Source organism: Platalea leucorodia (genome assembly GCF_965183815.1).
Source record: "Platalea leucorodia genome assembly, chromosome: 11".
Lineage (NCBI taxonomy): Eukaryota > Metazoa > Chordata > Aves > Pelecaniformes > Threskiornithidae > Platalea > Platalea leucorodia.
The window spans coordinates 11,539,398-11,559,130 of record NC_138833.1 but is presented as its reverse complement, the minus strand read 5'-3'; the positions used below and the strand labels follow the sequence as shown (position 1 = coordinate 11,559,130).

Below are 19,733 nucleotides of genomic sequence, written 5' to 3'. Positions count from 1 at the left end.
CAAGGCCTCGCACTCGTATTTTGCCATGGTCCCCTGCATCTGGTCATATTCCTTGACCCTGAGCTTGGCTTCCTCAGACATCGCTCATCGTGATGGGCTGGTGTGGCCATCTTTGGGCTGTGTCTGTTCCGGTCACCCTCACTGGAGCTGTTCTGCTCTCCTTGCTTGGCACTGTGGGACTGCACCTGGTGGGACGCAGGTCCTGGCAAGCATTCTGCCCCATGTCACCCCATCCATCGCCCTGGGCCACAGCTGAGCTGGACAAACGCGAAGGGTGAGACCACAGAGCCTCCAGCAATTGGCACGGTACAAGGGACGAGACCTGCAGAGGAACTCATGCGAGGGCAGAGGTGCTGGGGCTGCACAGCTGGGTGTGGTAGGAGGCAGACGGATGTTTCTTTAAAGCTTCTCTGACATCACCAGTGTTAAAAAGTTTTGAAATACATCTTTGGAAGGAACCAAAGGCAGCTGCTGCAGATGAGAGCTGGTCATCATTTGACTGTTGTTCTTCGAACTCTTTCACTTTTCTGCTCCCAGAAGATGCCCTGAGTGATGTGCCCGAGGGGACAGGGCAGCTGGGCAGGGAACGGAGCCCTGGCACCAGGTGGGCTGCCACAGTGAGGGGTACACACACCATGCTGCAGCTGCGAGGCTGCAAGGGCAGCATAAGCAGTGCGAAGAGGCTGCCCAGGTCATGTAAACAGCTGAGCCCAGAGGAATGTCTCCGAAGGAGAAGTTAAACAGAGCCAGTCCCTGCATCTCCTGCTGGCACAAGACCAGGGAGCCAGTGGCAGCCATGGGTCACAGGGGCAAGATGCGAGTCTGGGAGCGGACAGGCCTCTGGTTACTGGCTGTTACCTCTTGTAGCCTTTGTGTGTTGGAGCCTGGCCGAGGCTGAGCTGACCTGGGTGTACTCGACAGTGGTGGCAGCCACAGGGAGAGTGGGGCGGGGGACAGTCCCTCGGGAGAGGTGCCACAAGAACGCAACTCCTCCGGCCTCACATGGAGCCCAGATGCAGCATGAAGGCTGACCCAGCTCTGCTGTCCACCAGCACAGGCAGATAACTCCTACCCCCAGCGTCTGAAGTTGGGGGGCACCATTTAAGGTACCAGAATTGGAGGCTCCTTCTGAGCCTTTCCCCTTCTGTCCCTGTTCCCGGTTTGCAAAGCTGGGCCAAGTGCAATCCCAGAGGTGCCACTGGGGCCAGGCACCCATCCTGGCATCCATCTTCTTCCAGCACCTTCTGAGCAACTTCAGCCTCTCCAGCTACGGGGGTGCTGGCCCACAAAGGCAGGCAGGTAGGGGCTGTGTCATGGGAAGCCAGGACAGACAGACCGACAGGGGCTCTAAGTTAGAAAATCTTCCTCTTCACAGAGGCCTTTGAGAAGCAGCTGATAAGCTCATCAAGGACAGAGGGCTTTTGCAAAATGCAAGAAACTGCCTCTCAGCAGTCATGGAGCGGTGAGCAATCCGACACTAGGATAAAGGAATTGCTTTAAAACCAGCTGAATTTATTTTTAGGGTGTGAAATGGTTGCATGATGCAATTGTGTAAAAGAATAGAACAACCAGAAACAGTGCTAAATACCAAACTTGCCTGCACACCCTTGCTTTTAACCACTGGGAGGCTGAAATGGCAATTAAGTGATGTTACTTTGCAGACTATCTGTCTCCTGAAACCTGGAGATGGATGTTGTCTATAAGTGCTCTGACAAGAAGAGTGAGTGACACCAGGTAATCACTGAGCTCCTGGTTACAGCTGTACTACCTGGAGCTCTGCTGGGAAAAAAGGTAGAGAGAACCTCCCGTAATTTGAGGATTTCTTGTAGCCATTACACAAGAAGTATTTCACCACTTCCAGTTTCATGACATAATTCCACTGCCCTCTTCCAGCAAGGTGCATTCAATGTTTGTTTTAAGGAAAACTTGCTTTCTTAGTGATACAAATCCCTCACAAACCATCACGCTTTCCATACGCTTTCTGCAAAACATGTAGACTTACTCTTTTTGATTTGTGCCTGTGACAGCAATAAGCAAGATGGACAGTACTGGGACGTGGATCCTGCTGCCCCTTGCATCACACTTAAGGAAACCCATTTTCCAGCATCCATCTAATGGCTCCACACTGCACAGGACTGGGATGCTACCTAATGACTTTACATGGTAGCCACTTCCATTAAGAAAATTCTCAATGCCCAAGTCCGTACTCAATGCCTGCTGCCTATGCAGGCTTCTGTCTGCAGGACAGCATTCATGCCCTACCTCTGCATGATCAGAGTAGCCTTTATCTGGGGTCTGGCGTGGCAAAGCAGAGTTGAACACAGCACACAGGAGCTTGGTCTTTGGTATTTGAAAGCCCTGACATTAGTGCTGGTCATTGCAGTTTTACATTGCAATTTATAGTCCTTTTGTTTAGCACCTGCAGAGATCCCAAACTGATGCTATGCCCTGTACAGTTTCACTGATTACATGTAACAGCTCCTGAACTTTATTCACTGTCTTGGTCTTCTCATCCTGAATACCTCTCTTAAATTTTTGGCTGTTGCTATAGTTCTGCAAATACCAAACAATAATTTGCCCTGCTGTTTGAGTGGACAAAAGAGCTCTGGTATCTGTGTGACAACTAAGCTTTTGGCAGCAGGAACAACAGCACTAGAAATTAAAAAGAAAAGCAGATTATACAAGAAAGGGATTTAAGGGAGCTCAATCTCAAATTCACGCAATTGCCCAAGAGGAGCACTGGTGTCTCACAATCTATTTAAAAGATCTTTCACTAAGCCATGTGCCACAGAAAGAGAATTAGCAATAACCTGTATGACTGCTCATCATTTGCTGATATAGTCCAATGCTATAAGGATATGGCCTGGGCCAAGGCAGCCAAATTGGATTTTAATTCATTGACATCACCAAACAAGTAATTGCTTGCTGGTTTATAACTGCCCGTCTGCCAGACTTTCTAGTGCAGGCAAGACTAGAAGTGATAGATATGAAGCAACCAGAGAGCTTCTGGGACTGGCTACAGCCAATCAAGCAAGCAAAATCCCTTCTGAGCTAGTTACCTGTGGCAGTGAAGATGGGCAAGAGAATGGGGACTTCAGCTTGAACCTCCATTTGGAAAAGGGCATCTGGAGGAGAACGTAGATGCTCACCTACAAGGGCGTTTATTGTACACGAACTTTAAGGATCAGTCTCACCTTTTCTATAAAGAAATGCCAACAGACTATGCTGCAAGGAAAAATCTTTTATTTTGTCTGATAAATAGCAGGATGGATGTCAAGCAGACAGTAAGGTCCTTACAGAGTTATCCTTAATTCAAGTTTTTGTGGGAGGTTTTATTAGGACATTACTAGTTTCTATAATTTTAACTTCTGTCAAAGAAGGATGTGGCTATTCAGGAACATACAATCCAGTCTGTTGGTACAGGACTTACCAGGGACCAGTGTTTAGGTCATTACTAAAGCAAACAGAAAAATCTCCGCTCATAATTTCCAGAGGTTCAATATTTACAATAAACACAGTCAGCTGCTATCTGCAGAACACTTTTTTTTACTCCAGTGAAAATGAGTTCAAATTCCTCCTCAAATCGTCTAATGATCAATAGTTTCAGTATTTAACATTTCTTGTACCAGTGATCTTTTTAACCCTAAATATAGGGTTTCTTAACCAGATATATACATACAGATTTTTTATTATGTCTATTTTTATTACATATAGATTTTTATTATACATATAGATACAGATTTTTAATATATATACACACAAGTGTGTGTATATATATAAAAATCTATGAAGAGCTGTAAAGCAGACGCTGGTTTAGTAATCAGTTAAAAAATTAGTAAACCATTAGAAACAGGTTTCGTGTTAAATTTAATTAGGGATTTTTCTGAGTTTGCCTCAGATCTACATCTTTGTATTCATAAAGGGAGGAGGATCTCTTTGATTCTTTTTGCTGCCTTGTAAAAAGGTATCAGAAAACAACCTCCAACAAAAGTCTATCTACTATTACAGAAAGCTTACAGCTCCATCCACTTGTATCTTGGATAGGGGTTGTCCAGCAGGAACAGAAGGAAAGACCCTTGCCACTGAGTTGATGGACAGATTAAAAATGTACCTGTTCACAGGACAAAGTCTTAGATTAAAATGTCCCAAAATAACAAAGGAAGATAATGATGTGCTTTTATAAAGTAAGTCAGCAGCTGATTCCAGTTCCACATATAGACATTTGCAAAAAACAGAGTCTAATGGGGGAAACATTTAGAATAAATGAAAGGAATGAATGGGAAATGTAAAACAAAAATAGTGAGCTTGTCTGATGTGCACTGGATAGTTATAATCCACAGTTTCTAAGAAGGCAAACGAGGGAGCAGCTCAGCTGCAAGCCTGTTCATCTCAGCGGGGTTAAAGAATTCAAGCTCTTACCTAGCCTGGTTTCTTGATGGGAAAACTAAAGCACCATATTTTTGACTCTGGAATTTGCGTTTGAGAACAGCAACATCCCCTGAAGCACAGCTGATATTTTTATTAGTCTTAATCAGACCTATCTCTTCATTCCTCCTCATTCTTTCGAGTTTCCATTGAGCTTGGCAGCAGCTTGCCTTTATAATTTGATCTATTTCTTTCAGTTATAATACTCACCCCATGATTAATTGAAGTCTTGAGTGATAAGATCTAACTCTAAGCTATTTGACTTGAAAATGAGAGCAAAGGTTGTCATGTTTCACTTGTGTAACCTTAACCATTCCTTTCACTCTTGTGCCAAGCAGACATTTTTTGTGACTGACTCTAGACTACCTTCGTTTTCCTATCAGTTCATATATCAAAGGAGGCCTCTCATCCCCCAACTTCTGTTTGATTTTTTAAGAGCCAGCCAGTTCTGAAATAAATCCCCACCTCCACACTCTCTTGGGTTTCTACATTAGAAAGCTTCTCCATCTTCTAACTCTGCAGAGAATACTGCACCGCTTGTTGCACCTGCACACAGCCACAGTGCTGCTTTTCAATCTGTGACTCACCATTTTCCCTGGAAACATTATTAGAACAGCCACGTTTAGGGCTGTTTAACAATTTCCAGCTTTTCAGCCGGCTTCACTGAAAACTGGGGCAAATCTAAACTCATGACAGTAAAGAACAAGGAGAACATCACACCCTTAGGGCGACACTGATCACCCTCGTTACTCCTAACTGGAAGAAAATCCAGTGGATTCCAGACTCTTGCTTACATCTTCTTTGGTTCACGTGCTCTTGCCTAGATCTGCTTTAAAAAAGGTTATTTGATTTCTGAAATAACACTAAGCATCATTTCCTTTCATTTCCCTGTAATCAAACGGCAGTGGCAGCAAGACCCAAACTCAGTAGGTAAGACTAGAGAACGGGCTCTTGGTCTGAGTCAGGATGGACAGAACTGTTTGGTGTTAATAGAAGGAGAAACAGAGTCACCAGGTCTGTTGTCTCCATTTTGTCATGCACAAGCAGCTCCAAAGCAGAGCCGTTGAGCTGATGCTGGGGAGGGCTACAGAGCTCTCACGGGCACTTGCCGGTGACGTGGACAGCCTTGGCTTCCCATCCAAAGGGTCTTCTGATATCTACAAAGCCAATAGGGACACCACAGGCTGTGTCTCAGGTTCACCCTACACTGCAGGGAGCTCCTGGGAGCAGTCAGCTCAGGTACAAGATAAACATAGATATTCTCATGAAAGAAACCTGGAGTACCTCTCCATAGTGCATATCTTTTGCCTGTTACCAGATGCTTTCGGGCATGCTCAGACTGACAAGAACTAGTGAACCAAAGGAAATCTTCCTCTGTAACCATTAAAATGAGGGAGGGAATGCATGCAGCACTGTAACGTTATCTTGGTTTTGTCAGCCACAGCAATGTAAGAAAATGCAGTGTATTCCCACAGAAAACTCTGGCAGACCACCAGGTTAGACTTGCCAAGGTTGCCTTCGCTGCACATAGCTCCACGCAATGGGCTGGAAGTAGGGGCGTGCTGCGGTCCTCCTCTTCATCCTGCTGCCGCATCTGTGCTGACTTCACTGCTGTCCCCGGTTACAGCATGGCTCGGCAGCCGTTCACTCTGGTGGTGAGTAAGTCCTTAGCAAACATTTTGTTCCTGCTGGACTTCAGAGGCCAGGCAGATGCGGGATCACCTCCGGACCCAGCAGCTAATCTTTTCCTAGGAGATGACTACCACAAATACAAGCAGCAGCAAATCCTGTAAACCCTTCACTCCTGGTTGCTTTGCTCCTGGCAACCAGGGATGGCAATCCATTCACCATTCCCAACCAGCTAACACCGGGCAGCCAGAGCAAGAGAGAGCCTCGGAGGTGCCTGCACCTTTTGGGGCTGTTGGCAAAGGGCTGCCAGGAGCTGAGAGTCCCCATGAGGCAGAGCAATGCTGAAGACACATCTCATCCCTGGAGGCAGAGTCAGACCCTTATAAACACAGGGTTTGCTTATTCCCCACCTTCTTTTCTGGCACAGAATGGAGCCTTTTTCTGCAGAAAAGAGGAGGAACTTCAGAGTGACTCTGCAGGGAGGGGAAGGCCAGGCGATGCCAGGAAGGGTGCGAGATGGGGCCCCAAACCACACACCCAGCGCAAGTGTTTGGTGCTGGCTTGGGAGGAGAGCCCGGGCTGGGAGGGAGATTTTAATGCATTTTTGCCACCAGAAGGCAGTGGGGAGCTGCAGATGTGAACAGTGGGTGTTCAGCAGGACCTTCCCCTGGGAGAAACAGCAGAAGGAGCCTCTCCCTTCTCTGTGCCTGGTTATAGTCCTCTTGTTCAGCCCCCTTCGCTGTGCTTAGGAAAGCACAGGGGATTGCAGCTTACCAAGACAGCCTTGTAATTTTCTTTGGGAAATAAATGTGCATCAGCATTTTTTCTGAATAACAGCTATACGAGACAGGAAAATAAAAATGTCAGAATGGAAAGGTGGAGATGGTCTCCAGGAGCCAGGATGCACAAGCAGCCACGGGGCAGCAAATGCGTTGGTGGTGCTTTAGTTGGGAGCACTGCAGTCCCCCAGGCACAGCAAGCGGTGTCCTGCTTGCACAGTGAGGGATCCCAGCCTGGGACAAACGTGCCAGAGATCTTCTGGCTGCTCCGTGGGGCAGAATGTCTCTGGCTGCACAGGACACCTCTCCGCCAGGCATAGTTAAGTCAGGGAACACCCCAAGTAGTGGAAGGAAACACAGACACCATATGTGGTTCAGGGATTTGAAACCAGCTGGCAAGGCAGCCGGGAGGGAGCACCACTGGCCAGGCGAAGGGGATGTGCAAGGACCAGAGCTGCTGGTGACTGTAGCTTCTGCAGGGCCTCTCGTTGGTTTGTGAGCTTAATTAGAAGCTGGTGTCAGGAAATGGCTCTTCAGTAATTTCCAATTTACACGTAAATATTTTCACCTGATTACCAACAAATTTAAGTTCTAACTGAGAAATGGACATAAATCCTCAGCACACACAGACTTACCTTGCCTCTCCATCTGCTGAAAACTTCTTGGGGTGAGCACAAGCATAGACCACCCCCGGCATGGACCACTCCCTTGAGCTGGGGTTCTCCAGCACTGTTGTTGTTTTTGGAGAGGGAGCTAAATGTGCAAAGTCACTCTGCCCTGCTGCTCCAATGTATGACCGAGTGGTTAATAGGGATACAGTGAGTGCACATGAAATCCTTATTGGCCAGTTGCAGCCACTGTGGCGGCAGTGCAGCTGTGCTGTGACCCTCCCTGCAGACATGCACTCTCCCTCGCATCTCACGCGCGGTGGGGAAGGAGCTGTTTCTAGGAAGGGTTTTACCCTGAGAGGGCTGATTCTCAGGAGCAAGTCTCTCCTGCACATTACTGACTTACAGAGCTCTTGATTTAAGAGGTTGTAAAGCTCAGTTTTCCACCTGGGCCATCCACCACACACAAAGACCCACCAAAATGACTGAAATATTTGTCCCCTGTGATCCAGCCTCTTCAGCGCCAGGAGCTGATGGTTGCGAGTGGGAGAGTGGCAGGTCCAGAGAGGTCACTGAGTTAAGTGCTGCTAATTCTGGTTTATTGACTTCAGCAAGTCAGGCTTAGGATGGGCCAGGGGTGCGAGGTGGCCTTGTGCTGTTTATGTGGCATGTCAGGAATGCAGATGCTCTACCACGATATTTGCCTGTTTTTTAAGACGAGAATGCAGTGGGGAAGGCAGGCAGCTGCTGAGGGGCAGCACTGTGCTGAAGCCAGCTCAGTTACCCCAGGGTTGCATTTGGCCCCAGATGCCTGGCTTCTCATGCGGGGCTGGAGGCGTTTGTGTCCCTGAAGCCAAGGGGTGAGCGGGGTGTGGGTGGGGGGCTCCTGGGGAATCCTGGCCATGGGACCTTGCCATGCCCTTGAGCAATCACATGTTGGCATGGGAGAAGAGGCTTCCTGCCTTCCTTCCTTCATAGAGCCAGTTGGGAAGTTGTCATGCCCTTCTTCCTCCTAAATAATAAACCCATTTACTGCTTTCCTTTCTCCCTGTGATATTCTACATTTTAGTGGAATTTCAGTTGCCATTAATTGCACCCCATTAGTCTGTCAAAACTTAAGATGTTTGGAAACTTGACGATTGATAACTGAAAATGTTTTTTTGTTCTTCAAAACAAACAAACAAACAAAAGCTTCCTTGGCAAAACACCTGCTTCCAAACAAACAAACGAACAAGAAGCCCTGAAGCAGACAGTGCCCCAGCTGGCCACGTGCAAGGCAGGATGGACTCACGCGGGGGTTGTGTGTTGCTGTACGGACACCGGTCATAGAGGAATTAGCACGGAGCCACTAAGCAGCTGGGGGACAGCAGGTATTGTCAGTCACTGTCGGCCCTGGCTGATATGAAACGCGTGAGCTAAAGCGGAAAGACTTTCTGTTTCAGCACAGCAGAAACACAGAGACACAACGTCTCTTTTGGCCACGTTGCTAATAACGCTCTCAGCCCCTCTCTGTGCCCTGGCTCCTACTGAGCTGTGTGGAATGGGGATTTTGTGCTTTGAAAAAAGTTTTGGGCATTGCTGATTTTGTGCTTTGAAAAGAGTTTTGGGCATTGCTCATGCACTCAGGCCACTGAAGTGGTGGTAGCCTATTGTAATGGCTGGCAGTCTTTAGCTGTTTGGGGGATGCTGTGTTTGCATCTGAAGGGTAATCTGCATTTCCCTACTGAGGGAGTAACTCCTGTTGCGTGTGTTGCAACCATGCTTAGATAAAAATGCTTCAAGTGTGAGACCTGCAGGGAGGACACAATTCTGGGGATATTTGAGGCCCACTCTTCAGCAAGCCTACATCTGATCTGTGAAAGAACTGGTGGAAAGGGGCACAGTGGGAACCAAATGGTGCCCAGCAAACCAGTGCAATGCCTAAGGGAGCCACAAAAGCTGTGTACAACCCATGAAAACCATCAGGATTTCCCTAGCTTGTGTCCAGACCAAACTTGCACCTCTTTTCTTGTCTGGGGTAACTCTGAGCTTCTGGGTCCAGAAGTTTTCTGTAAAGTTCCTGTTCCCAGGGGGCACTTCCTAGCTTGTGTGAATGTTTTCAGGTGGATGGGTTATCTTCTTCCACCTCCGTACTCTGCCTGTTTCCTCCCATCCATCTGCTTCTGGTTCTCTGTTGGTTTTTCCTTTTTCTACTTAGCTGCCTCCTCTTATTACAATTAATATATACCACTGCTTACATTCACATTTATTAGCTTTGAAAATGGCAGGACTTTATTATCTCCTTTAGACACTTAGCCCCCACCCGTTTTGATAATGTCAGTGTATCTTTTCCTATCCTTTTCTTAGGCGTGCTCTCCACAGATGTCATTGTAAAGAAATGTGTTTTCCATGAAAAGCGTACCAGGGCGCATGGACATTGCCCCATGCAGAGATGTGAGCTTGTCTTCCCTCCTGCAGTTCAAAGTCTGAAAGAGCAAAAGTCAGCGTCTCCCGCTAGTAATCTGCCTTGACTGCCTGCTATCTGTCAGTGTGGTGTCACTGATGTCCCACAACTCCGACCTGCTTGATTTTCCACTCACTTCTTGCCAGTTTTCCAGAGGAGAATGAGTCTGAAAAGATCTGCTACTAATGTTTGAAATACAAGGAGAGCGCTAGCGATGTGACAATGCCCTGCAGGGATTAAGGAAGGAGGAATTCTTCAGAGATCGAGGTTAGAGGGAATTAAGAATGGAAAGTATCAGCTGAAAGCACAGGAGGTTTCTCTGTCTGGTAACAGTCAGGGCAAGGAAAGTTCCCAAAAATACAATTATTCAAAGCTGTGGTTCACTTATAAACTGAGGATTGCCTCTCACCTCTGAGTTCTGCATATGCAGGCTCTGCCAGCCTCACCACACTGCCCCTTTTCTGCCTTTCCGCAGCATGCTCCCCAAGTGTCTATCAGTAGAATGAGGCAAATTTCCTGTGGCAAAGCCTGAACACACCTGAATGGTTTTCCTTGACAATGTCATGTTTGCTGTGTGGTATCTGCTGTCCCTCTTTCTTTCATTGCCCCTGCCCTGGCATTCCATAGTCTGGTCTAAAAATATCACCACCTCAGCTGCCAAAGCAGTTAAATCTCTCTGCATGTTTCTTCTGTTCCCTTTATCCGTCTTTATTTTTTTTCTTTCTGGATTATCTCTCTCTCTCATGTTGATTTTGTATTCCTTTTATCTAAGTTCAAACATCTCAAAAATCACAGTGTAGGATATGCTTTTAGCAGCTTCTATTTTTTTGTTTTAACTTATGCTGTTCTGTTCCCCTCGATGACAAAGCAGCACAGGCAGGAGCGGGCTCCAGGGCTGCCTGCCTGTGCCATGATTCAGCAGGTTGTAAAAGGAAGGAATGTCTTCTTTTTTGGGAAAGGGTGGGAGAGAAAGGGAAGGCACATGTGACAGGCATGTGTGAGTATATGCAGCAGTGGTATTGTGCTGTCCTGTCAGTTATGTTGGAACTAACAACCTGTTTCAAAAGAGAGGCTTAAAAGATATTTGGTGGAAAACTGCATTTTGCCTAGATTGGGGAGGGAGCCTGCTAAATTATACTGCTTTGTTACCCTTTAAAGTATTCCTCCATGGTGTTTTTAGTTTCTTATTTAAAGTGCTTGGTATCTCATGTGCTTCCTGTTGCTGGTGGCTGTTTCCCTGCCTGTCTGTCTGCATCTTCTGTTCAGTCTCTGGGTGTAGCTCAGTCAATGGGGAGGTTTAGGAGCCAGCTTGGTGGCTTTCTGGAAAAATGTGAGCGTTTGATTCCAAACTTCAGTGTAAACAGGGATTTGCTGATTTCATTTATGCTGAGCCTTATTGCTGAGTGCCGGGGCCCTGCTTGCGTTGTCCTAACACAGTGGAATTTTCTCTGTGGTAAGACTTACGTTGCTGACTCATTGCATCAACTCAAAACAGATTTATGTTTACAAAAAATCCCCTCATCTTTCTTCCTTCTCCCCGCCCCTCCTAGCAATATTGAATTTGGTATTCCTACAGACTACCTCCTATCTGCTCAAACAGGCTGCAGCACACAGACCACACAGGAGCTTGCTGGGTAGCTCAGATACAGTTTTCCATTGAAGTGTTCTCAGCTTAAGCAGCTCAGATACAACTGAAAAGTGGTATTACTGATAGGGTAACAGGACTCTGCTTTCCTCATCATAGGACCTCATTCATTGCCATCCCACACTGCTGTACGTACGCAGCAGGAGACAGGGACTCCTGAAGTTTAATCTTGCTCTGACAGTTACTTGCATGCTTCCATGCAAACCAGTTACCTCCTCTGGCCTCTCTCCTTCCCAGTCAGTACAGCAGGGACAGTTATTTCTGCATTTCGCTTTGTTTCTGTATTTGTTTGGATGTGTAAATGTTGAGCATTTACACAGTATTTCACGTCTACAGGAATACATTATGTTAATTTTGGAAATATAGCACAGCTTAAAGCTTCTGATATTGAACAAAGTCTTTAAACAAGAGGCTGCCTCAGCACCACTGCCATGCTCTAAACACATCAGAGCCTGTGTGAAGTGTTCCAGTTTCCTTAAAACTTCAGCTTGTATTTGAGAAAAACATACTAGATATGCTGAATTTTCTGAATAGGCAGGAAAACTTGAAAACCCTTTCCAAGGAGGTAAGGACAGAAAAGACAGAAGCAAAGGTGAAATTGCTCTTTAATATCATGGTGCTCAGGCACTGGGACAGACCTCCCGGGTGAGCCCCCCCAGCATCCCCAGCTGCACAGGCAGACCCAGGATGCCTCCGCTGCGCAGGGTGAAGCAAGGCCGGCCGCTGCGGCCTCGCCTCAGGGCCTGCGGCAGCAACGGAGCAAGGGCCCCCAGCAGCGCCTCCCCGCGACCCGGGCGCTACCGTCCCCGCAGCGTAGGGGCCGTAAGGCAGCAGGCGGCGGCGGCGGGACGCAGGCGCTACCTCAAGCCCCTCCCGCCGGACACCCGCCGCCTGCGGCACTACCGGACAGATATCCGCTGGGTCCCCGCCCACATCTCAACAGCCTCCCCTCAACCAGCCAATCACCCAACACTTCCTGCAACCCCACCAACCAATTATAGCACTCCACGAAGGGTAGCGCTGTTGGGGCGTGTTTTGAGGCGGGCAGGCCGTTGAGCGGCGTCACCGCCAGCCAATCAAGACGCCGGACTGGCAGCCGGGTGGGCGGGCAGGCGCGCTCTCCACCAATGGGAGAGGCGAAGCGAGGTGGGCCGGGGGCGGGGCTGGCGCGCGGTAGATAGGCGGGCGGCGGCCCTGGGCGCGCAGGCACGTGACAGAGGTGAGGGCCACGGAGGGGCGGGGAGGCTGGGGGCGGCGGACGGGGGCGCGTGGGGCTGCGGCGGGTGAGTGTGCCCCCCCTATCCCCACCAGCCGGTGCGGCCAGGGCAGCTCCGCGACCGTGGGGGTGGGGGACCGGGACCGGGAGCGGGGAGCAGGCCCACCCGCGGGGCACGCCGGGGGATTGGCGGGGTGAGGCGGCGGGCAGCCCGGGGGAGCCGGGCCTGCCTGGGGGCGCGCGGCGGGCAGGGCCCGGCGGGGCGGCGGGATGCTGCTGGGCCTTGGGTGTGGTGGGCGGCGAGGGGCCCGTACGTGCGCCGTGGGGTGGGGAGGGCGGCGGGTCCCCCGGGAGCCGGGGCGAGAGGGGCGGCCGTGTCTGGGGAGCCCTGCGGCGGGGGGTGGGCACGGGGCTGCTGCAGGCGCCGCCGGCGCCCGCTCGGCCCCCGTAGGCTTCTGAGAGGCCTGGCGGGGAGCGGCGTGCCTTCTGGTAAGTTCTGGGACGTCTGGACTGGGAGCGGCTTGTGGCAGGGCCGCGGCTGGAGTGGGGCCGATGGGGCACTTGGTTGCCCTCCTTCCTCCCCCCCCCAGGGTGGGACGGGGAGCGGCTTCTGAGGGGGAGGGAAGCGGGGATCGGAGGTGGATGTGGGCTGGTGGGGTCGGCTGTGGTTTGGGTTTAATTTGGCTTCTTGTTCTGGTGCCGGCCGCTAACGTGTCGAAGTGGTCTTTAGCCACCTAAAACTGCTCACCGTGAGTAGGAAGCCCCGCAGAACTAGAAGAGGAGGTGAGTGCGGAGCACAGTGTGTGGCCTGGTTCGGCCGTGCGAGGGGAAGTAGAAGTCTCTGGAAAGGGGAGTTCAAGGCGCAGAACTGGAGGCCCAACAGGTGGGGAAGATGTGGTAATCAGACAGTGAGGGAGGCCAAAGGTGAAGTACAGGAGACTCTGCAGCAGCAAGGTCTGAGAATTTTGGGGACTTAAAACACATGCTTTGATTTTTACTGCCTGAATATCGCTTGTGTTGGGTGTCTCCAAAATAGTATATATATGACATCTTAGTTCTCATTTTGTTGGCTGAGGATTGTATTGTGTGCTTTTAAAACAAAAAAAACTCCATACCTTTGAGGTAAAGCCTGCATAGCCTACTGCTTTCTTGTCTGTACTGATTCCAAAGAGTGAACTTTCACGTGCAGTCTTGTGGTTAAGAACTTTCTAGGCTGTAGAAAGAGAAATGCTGTAGGCGATTTGGTTGTGAAGGGAAGCAGACCTATTAATAGTAGTAGTAATGGTAAAGGTCCAGACTTTATTATTATTGTTAACACAATTAATGCTGCATCGTTTCTGCAGAGCATTGTAGAAAACTTTCTGGAATTTATTTAGAGTATGTTAGATGTCTGAAAACTGGTCACTGGGAATGTAATGTATTTCTAAATGCAGTATGTTTACTTAACATTGTCAAGTAAGTATAGCTAACACACAGGTTTTATGGGACATTTTACCCTCTGGTTTAGGTTACTGCTAAAATATTGCAAGGAGATGGCGGGACTATAATAATATATGAGTTAATATGGATAAAATACTGGTTAAATACAGGTTGAAATATGTTACTCTGGGTTCACTCTGATGCACTTGAAATGACTTCAAAAACCTCCTTACTGTTGATTTGGTCATATTACATGGGCTTATTCAAAACACTTAACAAAACTAGGAAAGGCTTTGAGTTAAACTTTGTGTTTATATTAAGTCTCAGTATTTCTAGTTTCAAAAAAAAAATTATGAAGGGAATACTTGTACAATTCACAGACAACATCACAAGCTGTGTATAGGATGTAAACTGCTTCCTGGTATCAACTGCCCTCCTAGGAAGAGAAGCCTAATGGAAAACAGTAAGAAAGCTTGCTGCTTCTGTTAGATTACCCTCTCATTTGATGAGCTGCAGCACTTCCCCCTAAGTAAATGAATAAATCCGTTACTGAGAATACACTGTGACTTGTACTTAGCCCTGCCTTTTACTTCCTTTTCTGGCCTTTCATTTTTCTGCCTCTAGTACTGATTGTGGTGGCAGCCTGTTCTTGTTGGAATCAATTGTGTAGCAGGGCAAACTTGAATTGATTTCTAGGCATGATGGTCTGAAAGATCTTGGGGCACCTCCAGATCTCCCCCCACCTAATGTAATTTTCCTAGCAGCCCATCTGTTTTATGGTCGAAAAGCCTTGCAGTTCTGTCTTTGCCCTCCAAGGACTTCCAGTTCTGTGGGAATGATCTCTTTGCTGACAAATGGTACATGGTGTTTTCTCCCTTACTGTATCTGCACTGTTGTACATTATTTTTAGAAACAGGCATATTTTAAATGCTTATTAAAACCAAGCTTTGTTGCTGTCACCTTTCACACCTAATCTCTTGCCTGGTTTGTGCTCCTTAAAACCCAAACAGAAAGCAGCTTTTTCTGTGGGGCTGTTGAGCTCTCCAGGAGAGGTTTGGCTAATCCTTTCCAGGAGACTTTCCTCAAATCTTATGTAGCAGTGTATCCTAGTGTATCCTGTCCCTCTCAGAGGGGTGGTGAGGTAATGTACTGGTGGCTGAAATTATAGTGTTTGGCCACACAGTTAGCTGTTCAGCTTTCCTGCAGAGTGTAGATCTCCCAAATCTGCCTAAAGACAGGTCTGTCTTAGACAAGCGCGGATGACAGAACTGCACATGAAACTATGGCATTAAGCTGACTCTGCTGCCAACAGCTTAATTTCCTTTATCCTTGGCTACTTTATGTCACAGTACTTTCACTTGTCCTGCTACAACTCTTTTTGCCTTTGTGTGCTGGATTGGACTGGGGTATTGATTCAGGGTTAAAATAACATGGCAGAAGGACTTCGAGCCATCTTAAAACAGCTGCTAGTTCATCATGAGGCTGTGTAAACAGTTACCTTGGCACTGCAGAGGAGCCAGGATGTGGAAGGTGGAGGGATTGTGAGATACAGAAAAGGTTTCCTCTGCTCTTTGGTAGTTCTGACTTTAAGAAACCAGTGGACTACAAAGTAGGGTAGCCAAGCCTTTGCCCAGAAACTGTAAAAATCTCATTTGAGAGGGAAAATGGGTATGTCTCAGCCTTTCTGTTCTTGTCTCCTTGCCTTTTTTTTTGTGTTGTGATGAGTTTCTTTACTTTTGTGCCTTTAAATTTTTCTTCCATAATTCTTGCCTTGCATTATGCTTGTTTTTACTGGTGTGCTTCCCCTGTAAATACCGTACTGAAATCCAGTATTTGGAACACAGGACTTTGCTAGCAAATTTTGCCTTTCCTATATTTAAGTCATTCAGCTGTCACTTCAGGTGTTGCTGAAATAGAAACCACTGATGCTCTTCCAGTTAAATTGCTGAGATGTAGTTCATAGTAAGTGACTTATTTTTAGTAAAACCCATTTAATCTGACTGTTAATTCTTCCAGAAAAAAAAGAAGTAATAAACTAGATAGCCAGTAGCAATTCAAATGTAGTTATACATTCTGAAATATGCACGGTTAAGAACTGGCTTGATGAACCACTCAAATAGATTAGTAACCAAGGAGATGATTAAACTGGTTTTGCAGGCTCTGTTTGACCTGACAGGGAAGTTACTTTTTAGAAAGTATGTTCTGGAAGTATGATAGCAAAGGACTTAAACATCCTTTGCATGGACCCTTTCACTGTCTGTTGTTCCCCAGGACATGTATGTTAGAGAGTGGTGACAACTCTGTGCTGTATGGGTCAAGTGTTTCTGGGGACATGCCAACAATTAAGAACAAATTTTCCCTTTATGCCCAGTGAAAGGGGAATTCTAAATAAAAACAAATCTCTGAAGCTGCATGACTTTCTTGAAATCCAAAGGTAGCAATCACTTGGCCCTACATTTTAAGAGTGCCACTTCTATGGCAAGAAGCTGATCTTGTCTCTGAATCTCACTCCAATTTGGTTTAGTTTTTGCTTTGTAAAGTCTGTGTAGTGAGGCTGTTCCAGGTGTCTGTTTTCAGTGCTCTGCTATAGCTCCTGTAAATTCCAGGGGAAAATGCTTTGGCCTTTTGACAGTCAGGTGAACAGTGCTTAAATGTCAGCTATAAATTTTCTAGTGTAGAAGCTGGCTGTGGGTGGACACACAGACAGAGAACAAATGATTTGTTAGCCCTGGCAGTCTCAAACTCTCTTCCTAGTTAGTACTATGTTATTATACTGCAGGAGTTTTCTCTTTGATCCAAGTGGTGTGCCAATGTCTATAAGTGTCTGAAGACCTTATAAAAAAAAAAAAGTAGATGAAGTTTTAGTCATCTCTGACTTGACACATTGTTATGGTGAAAATGAGGGTTGCATTGAAGTAGAATGGAGATGTCAGAAGCTCTTGCCTATTATGAAAGGGTTCCTTTGTTAAAGACTTTTAGCAGTTGCATGATCAGAATACACTAACCTTCAGAAATATTACACGGTTAAACCCAAAGAAGGGAAGTGCAGGCGGAGTCAAAAATGGCTAATGATAATTGCTTGGGAATTGGACACTTCTTCAAGGAAGAAATCTGATCATAATAGAATAGATGGCTGTGTGCCTGAAGGTTAGACTGCATTTTAGGTGACTAATTGAACACTTGTAGTTGCTAGCAACTTAAAGCACCACTGAAAAATTGTTTTATACCTGTTCTGTATAAAACCTGAGTTTCTTCTCTCTCCCCCTCCCCTCCCTTTCTATCTTCTATTTAGGAATAACTGAATTTACTTGGGCATAATCATGTTTCTGTTGTGTCCCTAAGGATTGTGTGAAGTTGAAATTTTCTCCTGTAGCGGTATCCATTATGGACAGAAGTAGCTTTTTAAATACCAAAAATGTGTGCTTCACTTAAATTGCTCTTCTGAGAACATAGTGTCTTTTATTTCTTATCATTTAGTTAGTTCTTATTCTGTTAATCTGTAACAATATAAAGAGCTTGGCATGACAACTGGCAGTTGCAGGAGATGCTACCAGTCCGCTCACGGTCTATGAATGGTAGCTTATGTTGAATTTGAGACTGATTTAATATGTAGGAGGTGTCCTGAACAGCTTTCTGTAGGGATACAGACTTGTGAATACTGCTTTCCGATGATTATAAAGAGGCAAGGACATGAAACTGGATTAGCTTCTCTTCATGCTTTTAGCTTTCTCCTTTTTTTGGGGGAGGAAAAAAAAAGCTTGCTTGGGAACTTGAACAGATAGTACTTCTACCTTGAAATGAGGTTCAATGAGGCCTTAAATTCGGACAGAGCATTAACTGATAAATGCAGACCCTACAGGGTGGATACCTATGGTTGTGTCAGGAGCAGAGATGTGCACAGTGGCATAGCTTCTGCCCCTGCTGTATGGGTCACTGATAGAATTGTCTGGTTTCACTAGGATACATTGACAGAAGAATTTCTGGAGCAACCTTGCGGGCAGTATGAGGCTCTGTGGCTTTGCCACTTATGTGGTAGCATTTACCAAAGTCCATTTGCTGCTGACAAATATTTCCGAAGGGTTGTAGTTGGGATGGGATTGTGAAGTAGGTAATTATTACATATGGAGTCAGTACTGGCATGGAAGTTGGGGGGATGATTTAATTCTTTCACCAAAACTTTATTGCTGGTTGGCTAGTGGTGAGATTACTTAAGGGATTACTTGCATGCTAAATCATTAATGTCCTTTGCACAGGCTTGGGAGGAATGCAGAAACTCCTTCCTCTTAGAAGGATAGAATTGTCTTATTTCTAACCTTGCTATATGTTTAAGATTAATTTCCTCGTATCACTTTTGAAATCATGAAGTGGTCATTCTATCTGCATAATATAATTTGAAAGCAGTTATAAAACTTGGGGTAAAATCTTCCTGAATTTAGCTCTGTTAAAGATGTATTTGGTGAGGCCCTGTTGGTAAGGTAAGACAAAATTCAACCCTTCCCTTGGACAGGTGTCCTTCTGCCATCTCATCTGTAGTTGATTCAGTCACACAGGACAGATCCGGACCTCTAAAGATCACTTTTTCAAATGAAGTTTCAGGCTCTTGTTTTCTGTACCTTTTTTTTTATGCTGGCGGGCATGAGTTATTCAGAGAACGTGCAAGAGGAATTTGAACTTCCAAGGGTACCGATGTTGGCTTGACAGTTTTCATTCCTTGGATTTGTATTGTGGTTCCCACATTAGTAATAAGAGCTATGAGCTGCTATGAGGTCTGTAACTGTTTTCAATTTTGGCTCTACCCTGTGCATTAAGCAAACAAGCTTTGCTCATATTTAACAACACTTGAAAGTTTTTGTCAGCTGATCATGCTATGAATGGTGTCCTTTTGGCTCAGAGGTGTTTCGGTGCAGTTGCCTGAATTGTGAGGGAGGAGGGTTGTGAGCATGCATTTAGACCATAATCCTCAAGGCCATCACTATTGTTAGAAAACTGGCTGCAATTGCATGTTGCTGTAGTGACAAACTGGACATGACCTCAGCACAAGTCTTCAAAATACAGTTTTGTTGTAGTTATAAAACATCCCCTCTGTCATTAGAAGTAAGTTAAAGAATAATCTAAGAATGGTAGATATGGTATGCAACGTAGTTTTGGAGTATTGGTAGATCTGCTATGCAACGTAGTTTTGGAGTATTGGATAGTGCTGATAAGCCTTTAAGACTGTAAATTCTTCTGGTTGCCTAAACATGCTTTGGAAAGTTGAAAGTTTGATTTCTAGGATGATGTTATGCCACTATAGGCACTATTAACTCTGCTTGAGTTATGTTTGTAAGTGCAGGGCTACAGCCTGAGGCAGGAGTGTAAGGGAAGGAGGGGATGTTTGGTTTTATACTTGCTTTCAAAAAAGTATTAGTCTCAGTTACAACTCTGGTTTTGGAAGAAAAATTTGGAATGTGATTCAAAGGAGAAAAGATGAGCAAGGCAAAGGTTTTTGTGGGGGGTTTTTTTGGCAGATAAAACTATGAGCAGCATGCTAGGAGTGTTGTCTTCTGTAGCAACCTAAAAGTGCAGTGAT

At 46.4% G+C, this 19,733-nt stretch overlaps 1 protein-coding gene across 5 annotated transcripts in view; it reads left to right on the top strand.

Moving 5' to 3' along the window:
* CANX (calnexin) overlaps positions 1-19,733 on the top strand; it is a 49,625-nt gene that overhangs the window by 17,321 nt on the left and 12,571 nt on the right. The window contains exon 1 of one of the 5 annotated variants that reach the window (XM_082323709.1): positions 12,716-12,748. The exons of 1 other annotated variant lie outside the window; for it this stretch is intronic. The gene's annotated coding sequence lies outside the window, so the exon portion shown is untranslated. Of the gene's footprint in view, positions 1-12,715; positions 12,749-12,772; positions 12,813-12,919; positions 12,940-13,399; positions 13,529-19,733 lie in introns of those variants that run through there. 3 more of the 5 variants (XM_082323708.1, XM_082323711.1, XM_082323707.1) reach the window with 3 other exon arrangements.